General features: G+C 39.9%; 1 long non-coding RNA gene across 2 annotated transcripts in view; it reads left to right on the top strand.

Annotated features, from left to right (window-relative positions):
* LOC136991170 (uncharacterized) overlaps nt 1-16,072 on the top strand; it is a 63,219-nt gene that overhangs the window by 33,851 nt on the left and 13,296 nt on the right. For both annotated transcript variants that reach the window (XR_010883220.1, XR_010883219.1), the window contains one exon: nt 2,255-2,510. This is a non-coding gene — a long non-coding RNA (uncharacterized lncRNA). The remainder of the gene's footprint in view (nt 1-2,254; nt 2,511-16,072) is intronic.

The following is a 16,072-nucleotide window of genomic DNA, read 5'->3' as shown; positions in this document are numbered from 1 at the left end:
CACTCTGAGCTGACAATGTAGATCAAGTTCATCCTCCTTCCCTGTGAGAAGCAGCAAAATGGGCTGATGAATGCAGAGTGGGATGTGCTTGAGAACAGTGTCAGGATATTTGAGGTAGGAAAAAAGAATCTACCTTTCCTCATTAGAAACATAGCCATTTGTGATAAAAGGTTCATTCTAAGGCTTTGGAGGCCCAGTCTCTACCAGAGACACTCGAGAGAACCAGAAGACAGAGAGGTTTTTCTTTTGCAGGAACAGGACATGCAGATGATGTCATTAACTGAAGAGGAGGGACAGAAAATGCTCTCAATATTTTGCAGTAATTGGCACACTATTTCTACAGGAGAAATCCTAAAGGATGTAGAACAAAGCAAATCTGACTGAATGAAAGGGAAGCAGATTATCTTTCCCCAAAGTTTGTAGAGAGGATGGAGGAGATGGCAAGTATATACTTGGTTGGTGGGACAGGAGAGCTGAGAAAACTCTTGTTCATCCTGAGTTCCATCCGAAAAAGGATTAAACAGGTCACATTTCTGGTACTGCTGTGGAATGATGAAAAGAAAATGCCTGTTTGTTGTCAGCTCATCTTTCAGAAACCTTGCTCATAAAGAGACGAGTTAGGTGACTGAATAGGATGCCCAGGAGGAAGAAAGCAGAAACTAAATAACCCGCCAGGAGGAGACAACCTGCTTAAGGCTACTTTAAACATGTTTTGTTCTCGATGGCATTGGATGACAGAGGAAGGGAGAAACGGGAACTGTTTCCTATCCTAATTTTCAAGCGAGAAAGTGAATCAAGAAGGCAAGAAAGAGGGATGGATGCAATAGAATTTGGTGGTTAGCTAGAAAAGTTAGAAAAATGAGTTCAGAATGGTTCTGAGAATTCCTGTGACTTTGGAAATCCCTGTCAGGAGCAGCGTGCTAGAATGCCAGAGTGGAGCTGGGAAGACTGCTGAGATGAGTAGGGGTAGACACATAACCAGGTCTTGGAGCAGATGGGAAGAAAGACTTTTTTTTTCTTACACCAAGGGGGGCTGCATGGTGTTTTGTACAATGTACAAATACATTGAGTTGCCAGGCTGAGAGCAAGTCTGAAAGGACTTGCCCTGGAAGGACAAAGTGGGCACTAGGGAGACTTATTCACAAAACCTTTCATTTCTGTTTTCTCAGTTTAATTTTTCTCTGTGAAATAAATACATTTGCTCTAATTTGTTCTAGTAAAAATGATTTTTCTAGAGTTTACAAAAACATTTTTATTGGTTTTGAGTGTCTTAAGTAAAGATGTGAGCAGATCTACCTCAAAGCTTGTCTTACTTGAGGTCCTGTCAGACAGTCTGCAAGTCAAAATACTTGAATACAAATGAGGCGTCCAGAAACCATTGTTCTCCTGAAAATATTAACAGATCCTTTGTATCTTTCATATCTCATATCCTCATATCTTTCATTTTTTGCATCCTTCAGCTTCTTGGTGCATGAGTGATCGTTTGTATGACTGGTGGTTTTAGTAAAAATTATTTTCCAAGACTTGCTCTTATCTATTTGTTATTAACAATTTGACTGTTGGAAAATAATGAGAAAAGGCTTTTGGAAAACTTAAGTTCAGAACTTTGACCGGTGATAGAAAATATGACTAAAATATCTAAGTGTTTGGTGTTTTTTTTTTTTCTAGTCCAAATGGTTAGGTTTTGAAATAATGACAAATCAGAGGGAAGAAAAATTCTGTATTTTTAGATCCATAAGCTATACGTATGCAGAATTAGTGTTTTACTAGGCTTTTAATCATGCTGTAAGCAAACAAAACTGTCTTCCTAAACCCTAAATGAAGTTTGAAGTAGTTTGCTGTATGATTTAAAAAAAAAAAAAAATCATGGTTCAGCATTCATGATGAGGTCCATTTATTGTTATTCTGTTTTCTTTCAAAGAAGGCAACAGTACTGAATTTCAGGCGGTTTGACAGGCCCTTAGGACAGTCTCTATTAAAGCTGAGGAAAATATCATGTTGCTTGATCCTGAAACCTGAACTCATGAGCTCCTTTAGCATCAGCCCTTTAATGCTGTCCCCCCCCCCCCCCCCCCCAAGGTAAAATACGCTGCTGTGAAGGACAGTTACATAACCAGTGTTCTCTGAAGTCTAGTTTGTATTCCACTGTGATGGAATCATCAACATGCAGTATATTCGATTTTATTTTTTAAATGAGCAATAAAATTCAGCTGTGTTAATTTTGCTTTTTTTTTTCCTCTCTTTTTCTCTCCAGGTCTTCAAGATCATTTTGTCGTTGTGTTGCTGCAACCAATGCAGATCCAAATGCTGTGGCTACAAAGGCTTGTTACTTTCTTGCACTGAATCCTGCGAATCCAAGAGCTACTTGGCAGTTTCCAAGGCAACCACCTGTGGAATAATTAAAAAGATGAAGCATCAGTATGTCAGATATAGGGAATTCTTGCCTGGAGAGAGCTCTTCATTTTCGTCCGTCTTGAAGAACTGAAAGCGTTTCTGCCAGCTAAGTTAAGGTAGTATAACTAAAGAGTAATGGTTTATTTTTTGGAGATACAGAAAATTTGAGTAAGAGCAACCATCCTAGTATTACTATACACTGTTCACTTAGGAAGATGATGACGGATTTTTATTTTATTTTATTTTTTTATTTTTTGGTAAAAGGTTAGCAGACATCTCATGTTGAGCAAGAGCTTTAGACTTTATGTAGAAGGATAATGCATAAGCTACTTGTTTTGGTTTTCCTTCATAGCAGATCTTTCATTATGTTGTCAAGTTCTTAACAAAGAACATCATAGTTTTAGTTCCCTTTTTCCAAACAAAAAAAGTATAAGGTTGGTGTATTTAAATAGAAAATCCATCAGAAAAACAGTGGAAAAGCAGTGTGCGTGAACAGTATGCCACACAAGTAAAACATTTGCATGAACTGTTCTGCGCTTTCTGCCGTCTTTCTTCACAGGTGACTTCCATCTGGTAGAGACTAAAATGGAGCATGTGTTAGTGGGAGCTTAAGTATAGGAAGTGGCACCTTCATGCCAAGTACGCTGAGATTTCTTTGGCATTCAGTGGAGTGATGGCTATAAAGGGAATGTAGTAGTGAGCTTACTGCAAATGACAGTCACAATCAGGGATCTTATTTTGCCCTATAGCTTAATGAATGGTGTGCAGTGATTAAGTTGATGTTGAAATTGAGCTAATGTTCAGTTTTAGACTTTTTGGTGAAGCAGTGAACCACTATTAAGACTTCATTTGCAGATTCAGAGCTGGAATTGCATAGTGGAGGGAATAAAAAGTAGTCAGAAGAACGCAGTTATGATAGCAAAGAGAAATTTGGTTCTGAAAGTTTAAAACGGACTACTACAAAAGCTTATGGAAAGCTCTTACAATCTAGTTGACTTGAAAAGCTCCTGTTAAAGTATAATATGTTACTGGATGTATCTGCTTATTATCTCTTTCTTCTCTGCCAGTCATTCAAATATATTTGAATAGGAAAACGCTATTCATTTCTGACAATGAAGTTAAATGGAGAAAGCCACATTCACGTTCTTCTCATAATCCAAATAACTATTCAGTTAAGCCTGGTTACCTAGCCTAATGCTTTTGTATAGTTAATTTTAGGCCTGATGCTTTTGTGTAGTTTATTTTAAGTTTAAAAAAAAATCTAAATTTTGAAGTAGAAATATTTGGGATGCCATCTGGGCTTTACATAATAAATTTTTACTGCCAAAATGTTTGTGGGATTCTATTGGGATGTGGATGGGATTTCACATTCCATCCCTTTCACAGCACAAGAAAATCATTGTTTTTAGATATGGTGGGTCCAAAGAAAAATATGAATTCCTTGATGGCAGCTTTGTGATTTGAGGGAATACAAATAGAAGCCCAATCTATCCAGTAACCACTGTTACCTTTTACAGCAGCTACAGAATTTCGGGTACTAATATTTGTAGGCACCAACTGAGCAGAACTGCAATTTCAAACCCTAATACTTGATTTCCAGTTTTAGGTACACTGTCACAGAATCACAGAATGGTTGAGGTTGGAAGGGACCTCTGGAGATCATCTAGTCCAACCCCCTTGCTCAAGCAGGGTCACCTAGAGCACGTTGCACAGCATCGCATCCAGGCGAGTTTTGAGTATCTCCAGAGAAGGAGACTCTACAACCTCTCCGGGCAACCTGTTCCAGTGCTCTGTCACCCTCACAGTGAAGAAGTTTTTCCTCCATATTCAGATGGAACTTCCTGTGTTTCAGTTTGTGCCTGTTGCCTCTTGTCCTGTTGCTGGGCACCACTGAAAATAGTCTGGCCCCATCCTCTTGACATCCTCCCTTTAGATATTTGTATATATTAATAAGATTCCCTCTCAGTCTTCTCTTCTTCAGGCTAAACAGGCCCAGCTCTCAGCCTTTTCTCATAAGAGAGATGCTCCAGTCCCCTAATCATCTTTGTGGCCCTTCGCTGGACTTGCTACAGTAGTGCCACATCCCTCTTGACTGGGGAGCCCGGAACTGGATGCATTACTCCAGAGGTGGCCTCAGCAGGGCTGAGTAGAGGGGGAGAATCACCTCCCTCGACCTGCTGGCAACACTCTTTCTGATGCACCCCAGGATACCATTGGCCTTCTTGGCCACAAGGGCACATTGCTGCCTCATGCTTAACTTGGTGTCCACCAGCACTCCCAGGTCCTTCTCCGCAGAGCTGCTTTCCAGCAGGTCAGCCCCCAGCCTGTACTGGTGCATGGGGTTATTCCTCCCTAGGTGCAGGACCCTGCACTTGCCTTTGTAGAACTTGATGAGGTTCCTCTCTGCCCACCTCTCCAGCCTCTCCAGGTCCCTCTGAATGGCAGCACAGCCTTCTGGTGTATCAGCCACTCCTCCCAGTTTTGTATCGTCAGCAAACTTGCTGAGGGTGCACTCTGTCCCTTCATGCAGGTCACTGATGAAGAAGTTGAACAAGACTGGACCCAGTACTGACCCCTGGGGGACACCGCTAGCTACAGGCCTCCAACTAGACTCTGTGCCACTGATCACAACTCTCTGAGCTCTGCCATTCAGCCAGTTCTCAACGTATGAGGATGTTATGGGAGACAGTGTCGAAAGCCTTGCTGAAGTCAAGGTAGACAACATCCACTGCTCTCCCTTCATCTACCCAGCCAGTCATTCCATTGTAGAAGGCTATCAGATTGGTTAAGCATGATTTCCCCTTGGTGAAGCCATGCTGACTACTCCTGATCACCTTCTTTTCCTCCACATGCTTAGAGATGGCATCCAAGAAGAGCTGTTCCATCACCTTTCCAGGGATGGAGGTGAGGCTGACTGGCCTGTAGTTCCCTGGCTCCTTCTTGCCCTTTTTGAAGACTGGGGTGACATTGGCTTTCTTCCAGCCCTCAGGCACCTCTCCTGTTCTCCATGACCTTTCAAAGATGATGGAGAGTGGCTTAGCAATGACATCCGCCAGCTCCCTCAGCACTCGTGGGTGCATCCCATCAGGGCCCATGGATTTGTGGGTGTCAGGTTTGCCTAAATGATCTCTAACCTGATCCTCCTCGAGCAAGGGAAAGTCTTCCTTTGTCCAGACTTTCTCTCTTGTTTCCAGGGTCTGGGGTTCCTGAGGGCTGGCCTGAGCAGTAAAGACTGAAGCAAAGTCGGCATTCAGTAACTCTGCCTTCTCTTCATCCTTCATCACCAGGGCACCCACCCCATTCAGCAATGGGCCCACGTTTTCCCTAGTCTTTTGCTACTGATGCATTTGAAGAAGCCCTTCTTGTTGTCCTTGACATCCCTTCCCAGATTTAATTCCAAATGGGCCTTGGCCTTCCTTGTCGCATCCCTGCATACTCTGACAGTGTTCCTATATTCCTCCCAAGTGGCCTGTTCCTCTTTCCCCATTCTGTATACTTCCTCCTTCTGTTTGAGTTTTGCCAGGAGCTCCTTGCTCATCCATGCAGGTCTCCTGCCCCCTTTGCTTGACTGCTTACTCATAGGGATGCACCGATCCTGAGCTTGAAGGAAGTGATGCTTGGATATTAACCAGCTGTCTTGGACCCCCCTCCCACCCTTCCTTCTAGGGCCATAACCCATGGGATTTCTCCAGGTAGGTCCCTGAAGAGGCCAGAGTTTGCTCTCCTGAAGTCCAGGGTTGTGATCCTACTTAGTGCCCTGCTTCCTCATCACAGGATCCTGAACTCCACTGTCTCACAGTCACTGCAGCCAAGGCTGCCCCCCGACCTTCACATCTCCAACCAGTCCTTCTTTGTTTGTTAGTACAAGGTCCAGCAGCACACCTCTCCTCATTGGCTCCTCCACCACCTGTGTCAAGAAGCTGTCACCAGTGCTCTGCAGGAACCTCCTGGACTGTTTGTGCCTAGCTGTGTTGTCTTTCCAGCAGATATCAGGGTGGTTGAAGTCCCCCATGAGAACCAGGGCCTGTGATCGTGAGGCTACTTCCAGCTGTCTGTAGAAGGCCTCATCGACTTCCTCTTTCTGATGAGGTGGCCTGTAGTAAACACCCACAACAGTGTCACCCATGTTAGCCTGCCCTTTAATCCTTACCCAAAAGCTCTCGACTTGCTCTTCATCCACCCCTAGGCAGAGCTCGATACGTTCCAGTTGCATGAATAGCTTTCTGAAAGTGCTTATTCCAGATGCCTTAGAAAGAGATGACTTGTCTTTAAAAGGTGTGTTTCTTCCATTGATGATTCAGCCTGGACCACAAATCCACACTAAACATCTAATATTTCAAGAACTTCGGCCATGTATTTGGATGTATTAATTTGTGAAACCCACATGCACCAACTCCCTCCCCCCCCATTCTTGTGTTTCCTATGCTAAGTGGTGTTGAGCTTCATTACTGGTATAACCCAGTTATTCCTCCTCCTTTTGCCAGCTCAAACGTTTGACCCTGGCAAATTTTCCAGACTTAATACGCAAGCCTGTGGTTCAGTATTAAGGATATTAGAGAACCACATGGAGTTCATTAACATAGTTTCTAATAGAAATAACAATATGCATGCTAAATTTAGGCAGCTGGACTGTGTGAAAGAAAATACAGTGGCTAGGTTGAATTTATTTGTAATTGTTGTGTATATAGCTTATGTTTTACTATATCTTTATTCCTGAGATGCTTTACAGGACTGAAGGTGGGATAAAAACTTAGGAACAGCAATTTGTTCAGTAATTTTAATTTTCTTTAGTGGTTCGGTACATGGCAACAGGGAAAATGTTTTTGCCACCTTGGATATTAAGAATTAATGCTATATGCTCCCATAAAAAGTTAGCAAAATTTTGTTCATACTCCGTTTTCTGTAACGGACAATGTATATTTTACGCTTCATGTTGGGGTAATTTGATGATCTTCTTTTGAAGAAGAAAAGGAATATGCTCTTAAAGATTATTTTGATACAATGATCCTACTTTTCTTCCATTTCTGTACTACTAGAACAGCTCTTATCAAAGGAGTCAATGACAGTGTGGTTATCTAGACGAGTCATTAAAATATCTATTAATTTTGTTATGTAAATAGGACTATATCCTAGAAAAGCTACTAGTTTCCTCTTGGGTCTTGGAAATCCAGGTAATTTTTCAGGATGGAATTTTGCAAAGGAAGTTCCTCTTTCATACAAGAGGATTTTAGAGCAGAAATGTGGAGGTTTCAGGGAAAAGATCTTAACAGCAAATCATTTAGCAGCTCTTGGAAGAGGAAACTCAAATATGGAATTGACCCTTACACTGTACCTTTATCTTGGAGAGCTAATCCCTACATCTCTGGGGGTTTTAGAGTGTATCAGGCTGGATGGGCACATCATCATCCTCTGAGATGCTTATAGAAAAGATTGTCATCTTCCTAGAGTACAAGAATAATATTGGGGAAATATCAGTGATGCGGACATTATGTAAACTTAAGCATCCTAAGGTTTTTAAGACCATCTCTTTGCTCCATGGCTGCTCAGAGATCAGAAGAGAGTTAAAAGTCAGCCACCTAAAAGCAGTGAAGAGACTTGTCCAGGTCCATCAATGGAGGACACTATTTTTTGTCTACTATTACCATCGTCAAAATCTGAAACTCCAATAAATGCACTGTGATCCACTGTCTTGTGCATAGTCTTTCGAATAACTAACCACTGTTCTAAGAGCAGTTACAATGACAGCAATCACAGCACACTTTGAGTGAAGATATTGTACTTGCATGGATGAATGGTTTATGAGGATTAAGTCAACATTGCAATTCTAAGGATTTTGCAAATAGAACGAACTATGAGATGATAAGCCCTGTGTTTGATCATGAGATCCTTTTCTTTCTGCCAACCATTATTACTGTGCATTTTGCATACGCTTTTGCAGTGTAATTCAGAGGACCTTCCCTCCAAAATGATGCAAAAAGTCCCAAATAAACTAGATAGGTCAATGTGCTTTGCCATTGTTCTAGGACCAGCTAAGCACTCTTCAGAATCAATGAAATAAGTAACAAAATTGTATTTCTTAACAGTAGAATGGTTCATGTTCGCATACATTTCCAATTCTCCCTTTGTGATCTTAAATTCCTCACATTAAGCTGTCTATCTCCACCTCTCTTCTCCCCCTGTGATTAAAAGAGAAATGAGACTTACTCTTCCAGTCACAGACTTGTATTTGGTTTAGAAGTGGAATGTGGCTTCAAATTGCTATCCACAGTGAACATTTGTGTATTTGTAACAGACTAGGAAGAAATATTAACACTTGACAATTCTTAGGGACATTATACCTGTACTAGGCAAAATGTCTCTGGGAAAGCTAATGAATGTAAGACTAGAAGAACAACTGTTCTCATATAACTCGTCTAGCAACAGTATTTGGTCTCCAACAATGGCCAGAGGTGGGTAACTGAGGACTATAGGAGTATAGAAGCAGAATGAGAGAGTGTGTGTATGTGTACACATACACACCCCTCCATCCTGCATATATATGTGTATGCCTGTACATCTATATATCATATATATACTGTTTCTATATACTCTCCAAATCTGCAGACACTGGTAGCTCAGGGTTTTACTGAGCTGGATATATTTTCTCTATATTTTATAATGCTTACTGTATTTTTCTTCTATTTGTTAAATCTTCTCTTGAACCTATGAAAAATTTTAGGAAGTGTACCACCCTGTGGCAGAGTTCCACAATTTAGCTAACACGTTGAATGAAGAACCACATTATTTTGTTAGGTTTTGAACCTGTCAAATTATAGCTCCATTTGATGTCTATTTGTACCGGAAGAGATGTAAATAATTAATCCCTATGCACTCTCTCCATGACACATGATTTGCTAGACCTCAGCCTGCTCCTGAGTGTTAGGAGTCAGTGCAAAGCCTTTTGGTCTGTATATGAAATTAGGACCACCTTTTCCCAAGCTACACTATTTCATACTGAACTGTACTGAATTTCGCTGAGATATCTAATTGTCCAGTCAGTAACCTACATGCACTGCTTTTTCAGTTCTTCCTAGTCAATCACTGTCTTTGCTACAGAGAATAACTCATTATCATCAGCAGATGTTGTCATCTCGCAGTTCAGCCCTTTTCATGTCATTTATGAATTAATTGAACAGTGCAAATCCCAGCACAAATCCCTGTGGAAGCAAGGACTGAAACCGCACCAAGTCCTACCAAAAGCAAAAGTGGGTATGCTCACTTTAGCACAGGACACAATTTATTTTGTGAGAATTTCACTGTGTTGTTTTGGTATACTGGTCTATGTGGAACAATTGTAAAACTTTCTGTAGCAGTGGCTGCTTTCATTTGCAAGCTATAATTTATTGCCATTCTTATCAGCTGAGCATTTATAATTTCGCCTTTGAAAAAAATTCAGTGGGGGAGGGATTCACCTTTTTTGATGACTGAGAATGATTGCCTTAGTGTTTAAAAGTGTCAAACCTACTTGGTTTACCACATAGCATTTTTTTATTTTTCAGAAAAGCAAATTTCTGACCTCTTTTTATACTCAAAACCAATTTATTTCTTTCTGCTTACTTTATATTCTGTGGAATCTACCTGCTTTTTACTGTCTACATTACCAATATATATGAATATGCTTATTATGGGAAATCCAATATATATAGTGTGTGTGTGTATATATATATATAGACAGATTTAAAGATGAGTTTAAGTACAGGAAATGACACTAGCAACAGAACTGTTATTTGTTCTTGTTTGCTCAGCTAAATTAGAAAACATCTAATTCAGTGAATAAGAAAGTAAGAATGTCCATAGTGGGTCAGATCGAAACAATCTGTAGTGTAAAATCATTTCTCTGATGTTAGCCTGTAGCAGAAGCTTGGAAAATGTGTGCAGGAAAAGGGAGAACATAGCCATGCTTCCTTTAGCATAGTCAGCATCCTTCCAGCAGCCTGCAATTTAGGGAATCCTGAGCCATAGGCTGTATCACATCTTCATGTTTAATAACCCTGTTGGATTCTGCTTCCATAAATTTGTCTAATTGCTATGTAAATACATTTTGTTTTCCCTGATAGCTTATGCTGTGAATTGTATAGGTTAAGTATTCACCTTATGAAAAAACACATCCTTTTGTTTATTTAAAGTTCTTGTATCACAGCTCTATTTCTTTCTGATATAGCGCTTGCATATTACTGCTATTACTGCCCCTCTCCCATCTCCCTTCAGCTATTTCTTTTGCAGGCTGAAGAATCTGACTCAGTTTCATTGCTCCTCATAAGGAAACTGTTCTGTAACTCTAGTCCTTGCTGGTCTGTATACTGTTGTGTTATCTCCTTTCTGAGACGGGGGGGCCAAAACAGTATGCAGTGTTCAGGATATGAATGTGCACAGATTAATACAATGTCATACTGCTGCTTCCTGTTTTGGTCTCTGTTCTGTTCCTAATTACTCCTAAAATTCTGTTTGCATTTTCACTGCTGCTGTTATCAGCCCCTGTGAAAACTGTATTTTCGTACTACTATCCACAGCAACTCCAAGGCCTTTCCTAATCAGGAACACCTAATTTAGAACCCATCATTTTCTGTGTGTAATTAGGGTTATTTTTTTCCTAGATGCATGACTTTGCATTTATCTGCTTGAATTTCATCTTCCATTTTCTCTCCCAGTCACACTGTATAATAACTAGTTGGGGGAAAAAAAAGAACTAAGAATAACTGCTTTGACTTTTTATCTTTAACAGACTTGTTATATCGCATTGAATCCTTTTTCAGCATTGTTTATGGTTATGTTAAACAGCAGAGGTCTGAGTACAGATCTGTTTGGGAGTCCACTGGTCATCTTTTTTCATTGTGCAAACTGATTATATGTTCTTATCCTATTAACTAACGCTTAGGTAATACAAAGACCGTCATCCCTATTGCACTGCAGCTGAGTTTTCTTGAAGACCTTCAGTGAAGTTAGTTTTGGGGAACTCCCAATAGCTGGTTAATCAGACCTCTTTCAGAGAACTCGAATAGATGTGTAAGGTGTGACTTCCCTACAGCTGTTGGTTAGTTGGAATTTTTCATGGTTCAGTTTCCTTAGAATTCTCCCTGATTACATAAGCTCCTGGCTATTTTTTTACTGTATGCTTTGTCAATTAAAAGTTCCCTACTGACACGGCAATGTGAGACAGTCTTACTTGCCCGTTGTGAAGAAAGACTCCAGGGTGGAACGTCGCTGAGGTGTTATGTAGTGAACAGTGAATTCATTCGGGTTTGCACTTGGCAAAGAAGTAATTCTCTTCCTTCCTCCTCCTCCTCCCCAGTTTTGTCTCATTTTTATCACCTATTGGCCCACTAGACTTTCTGACAAGCCTCATCCTTTCTGATGTGTATGATTAAAATTTTCTTCCACCATATTCAGTTCTCAAAATCTTTCTTTAGCTTAAAATAACGGTTTTGCATTTAATTTCTTAGAGTTTTTATTTTTTCCTGGTGTCCTATTATGATTTCACTTTTTGAAGGGCATACTTTTGCTTCTGATACACTCCTTTGCTTTGCTGCTTAACTGTGCACCTGTAAAATTTATTTTCTTGGTGGCTTTTTTTTAAGATATGTTTACTCTGTTCTTATAATACAGGGACTTTAACAAGCTGTCAGTCCCCAAAAGCAATTCAGCTTTTTGCCTGTTCCTTGTAATTTTCTTTTAAAAAAAACTTTCTCTCCCCCGCCACTCCCCTTTTTTAGTTATACAACTAAAAATAGAAAATTTAATGTTTAGAATATTGAACTGGAATATATTTCAATCACTAATGCACAGTTGCTCTTTGGCAGTAATATTTTGAGCGAGATCCTGATCTTTTTCAGAGCTACATCAACTTTTACCTCTGTTGTGGGTTTTCAGAGCTGTTTGAAGAAGTGATAATTAATGGTATCTAAAAAAGCAGTGTTTGCATTACACTAAAAATACTGGCAGTTTATCTCCGTCTTCCTGAATTCTTACAGTTTAGCCACCTTGATATCAAGAGATGGTGTTTGATAACTGTCATCTGCCTTCATGGGACCATGATTTTGTCACCTTCCTCTTTAGGCTAGTAATTATATATAGGGTAGGGAGCTGGGAAGCTTCTCTCTCCTGCTGGACTTGTTTTTGTGTCTTTTCTTACTGGATTTTTGTTGGAGAGAAGAGGGGAATCTGAGGGGTTTTTGTTTGTTTTTCCATGTATTTAAAAAAAAAATCTTTAGAATCTCCTCTTCCCAAAAGCAAATTCCTATTGTATATGTATTCCCTACTGTGTTTATGGATCACCATTTCAAGCTTTTTCCTTTCTAGGCTTGTACATGGATAAGCTTCCGCTACATTCCTTGGAGGTCTGGGGCTCAATTCATTTACCTTGACAACAGCAATTGATGTTTTTTCATGCACCTTAAGATACTCAAGTTAGTCACTCAGGGCTGTCTGACGTGGCATAGTACCTACTGGAAAGCTTTTCCTTATGGATTGTGGTCTTGGTCCTGTTATGATATGCTACAGTATCAAAAATTGCACTAGGCATGTTTAGCAACTGAATCCTGCCCGCAGCCAGTGAAATTTAGAGAGCAGTTGGGCTCACGCTGCTGTAATCATCTACATGTGGTAGGTGAATTGCTCTCTGGACTCCACTGGATTGAGGTGGATCTCCAGTGACAGCAGGGCGGGTTCAGACGTTTTCTTTAAAGTTGTGGACTGACAAGTATCTCCAGAGCGCACTTCTTTTCACCACGGTTAGACAGCCATGATAGGATGGGATCAATGGGCTCAGTTGTTCTTTGGGAGTACCTGTCTGTGGAAAGAGTCTAGATGAATGAAAAAACCCTAAGTTTTTGGCAAATGAAGTTAGATGAGATGAATCGGTCCTTAAAGGTCAGATTTAATTTGTGTATTACCACTTTCTAACTGTTCCATATAGTCAATGGCAATATAGCAGTTGAGCTGTTTTTGAGTTTTTAAGATGAGTTTGTGTCAGTCTGGACTTATTCATATGCTGCTACAAAAATACCTTTTGAGTCTGTCTTTTAGCATATTAGATGTTAGTGATTGTTCATCCAACTGACTGATCTGACTGGCTGGAAATTTCGTGGTGCTTTACCTTAAACATTATGAGAAGACTTGCTGAAGCTCAGGTTTGTGTGGGTGAATGGACAATACTGAGTAACTGTGCAAATGCAGACTTGTAAGCAGCCTTTGGGCTGAGGTTCATGAACTTTTTCTGTTCCTTTTTGTTCTTTTTGTAGCTTCCACAGTTTTGTGCTTCATAAGAATGCAGATGGGTCTAAAAAACTGTGTAGATTATATAATATGTTACGCTGTTTTATTTCATCTGAATGGTAACTGATTGGTAACCGATCTCAGTTTCTCGCAGATTTAAATTACTTTTCTGCCCACCAAACAATGACAAGGCTAGGCCGTAAAACCAGTGTTCTCTTCAATAGTGACAATCACGGATCTCTTCTTAAGTTACTGTGGGAAAGATAATTTTTTTTGGAGAACTGAATGATGCTGGTAACCACAGTATTATTATTTTTTCCCATCAAATGTGCGTAGATTGCATACAAATGCTCAGGAATGATATGAGGACAGAGATGATGAGGGGCGTTTTCACTTAATGCCGCCAAGAATTAAGAAAAATTAGCATAAAATTTTTGTGGTCTCTAAGAATAGTCATATGAAGAGTTTTCTGTTCCACAGATGAGAGCTGTACAGAATACTTGGGTTTGATTAACTGTTTTGACAAGAGGGTTCAAATGCAGTTTGCGGGGGGGATGTTTCAGTTTCGTTGGGATTTATTAACTTATGGCTCAGCTTTTGAGTACTTCTCATAGTGATTCCCAAGGAAGTGAATCTATAGTCCTCATTAAGGCAAAATTCTCACTGAAATCAATGGTAAGGATTTTTTGTTGTTACTGGAGCCTGCAAAACAATAGAGGTTAACTTCACACTATGTATGAGCCAGTACTGCTCAGCAATCAATGAATATTCAGCTTTCTGTTTATTCACAAAGTTTGTTTCCCTCATGTCAAATTTTACCTTCTGTAGGGTCCCAAGGTTGTTTCAGGGAGGATGTTTCTGGTATTTTCTGTTAGTCTCTTATGCAGGATTTCAAACTGAGGTGCTATTTTCAGTGACTCCAAATATGTCTTGTTTACAGTAATTCCTTTTCAGATTTCTAATGCAAACATCGTCTCTGCAGACTTTAGAGCTCTGGTTCCTCTTGAGTTGGGGATTTCATCTCATTTAACTTTCATCATGAAAGGTAGTATCCATCTAATCAAACTGGAGATGTTTACAAGATAGATGTCTACATCTGAGCTAATTTTTTCTTCTACAGAGGAGGTACAGGCATGTCTACCATGCAGGGAATGTAACCTCTTTTACATATAGTGTGAGTTGATTTGGACCTAGTGAATATATTTCTCTGCAGATCTGATGAAGAAAAGAAAATCTGTACGACAAGCTTCAATGCAGACATCTGCACTGTAGACATCCTGTTATGGACACATGAATTCATCTTAAATGTCCAGTCATGTAGGCCTCCCCTGTATTCAAGCATTTAGTCTGAAGTAGTCATCTAGTGGGCAATGGCCTAGTTCTCTGTGGGGAGATACCGGCACTTCCAGATGGTGATTCAGCCCTCTATCTCACATGTCTATCTTAAACGGGATGAATCACTTGCTGGAGACAGATTACCTTTTTTCCATTGATATGAGGAAAGGCCTTCATGATTAATCTCATCTGAGTATCTGATTTTCAGAGAGCTGAAATTGAGAGATGAGATTCATCCAGAGTCTCTTAATTCCAGGAATAATTTTATACTGCAGGTTGTAAGACTTACTCTTCTTTCTATGATAGTTGTTTTAAAACAAGCACTTAGACTTCCTTCATAGCTGCTGTTCCTTGGTGTTCTGCCATGAAAAAGCAATCTAAAGATAAGAGCAGAAAGGAAATTTTTTGCTTGATTTAGAGTGGTATCTGTATTGGTAAAAAGATTAGCACCCTAAAGACTCACATATAACATATTTGAAAAAACTTGCCTTTGTATATAAACATTTTTTAGAAAGATACTGCTTCTCTCCTTTGAAGCTCTTCCAGCCTAAAAAAAAATACATGCTGCCATATGTTAGTATAATACCAGTCCCACAAATTGTATTAAAATATAAATTAACAGAATTACAGTTTGAGGTTCTAATTCTGTAGAAGGATGCATTCTGAAGCTCTTATTCACGCTACAAAAGACTGTTGAAGTTAGTTTTATCACATGCCTACGCAAGACATTTTGGAGGCTTTGGGTCTAAAATAGGGAGGAAGAGGCGGAGAAGGAGAGAGGAGAAATTGTTTCGCAATTCCAGTGTCTGGCAAAGTATTGGAGGAGGGGTCACTGGAACTGCAGTTGAAGGAAACACATCGCTGAGGTTTAAACTGTGTACGTGCTATCCAGTTCATGGTGAGTATTGCCTTGGGCTTTATGGTAGAATCAGCTTTTCTTTTGGTCATTTACCTCTTTTGTTAGATTGTTGATCGCTGTTAGGTTGTTGGTGCTATATTTAGAAACACAAGCTATGTCTATACTAGTAAACTAAACAGATTTAGTGGGTTTTGAAGTGTCCTGCTAATTTTTAGTATGCTCATTGGCACTGCT

Source organism: Apteryx mantelli, chromosome 1, assembly GCF_036417845.1.
Source record: "Apteryx mantelli isolate bAptMan1 chromosome 1, bAptMan1.hap1, whole genome shotgun sequence".
Taxonomy (NCBI): domain Eukaryota; kingdom Metazoa; phylum Chordata; class Aves; order Apterygiformes; family Apterygidae; genus Apteryx; species Apteryx mantelli.
The sequence above is the reverse complement of the archived record's forward strand: the minus strand, read 5'-3'. Positions and strand labels throughout refer to the sequence as shown.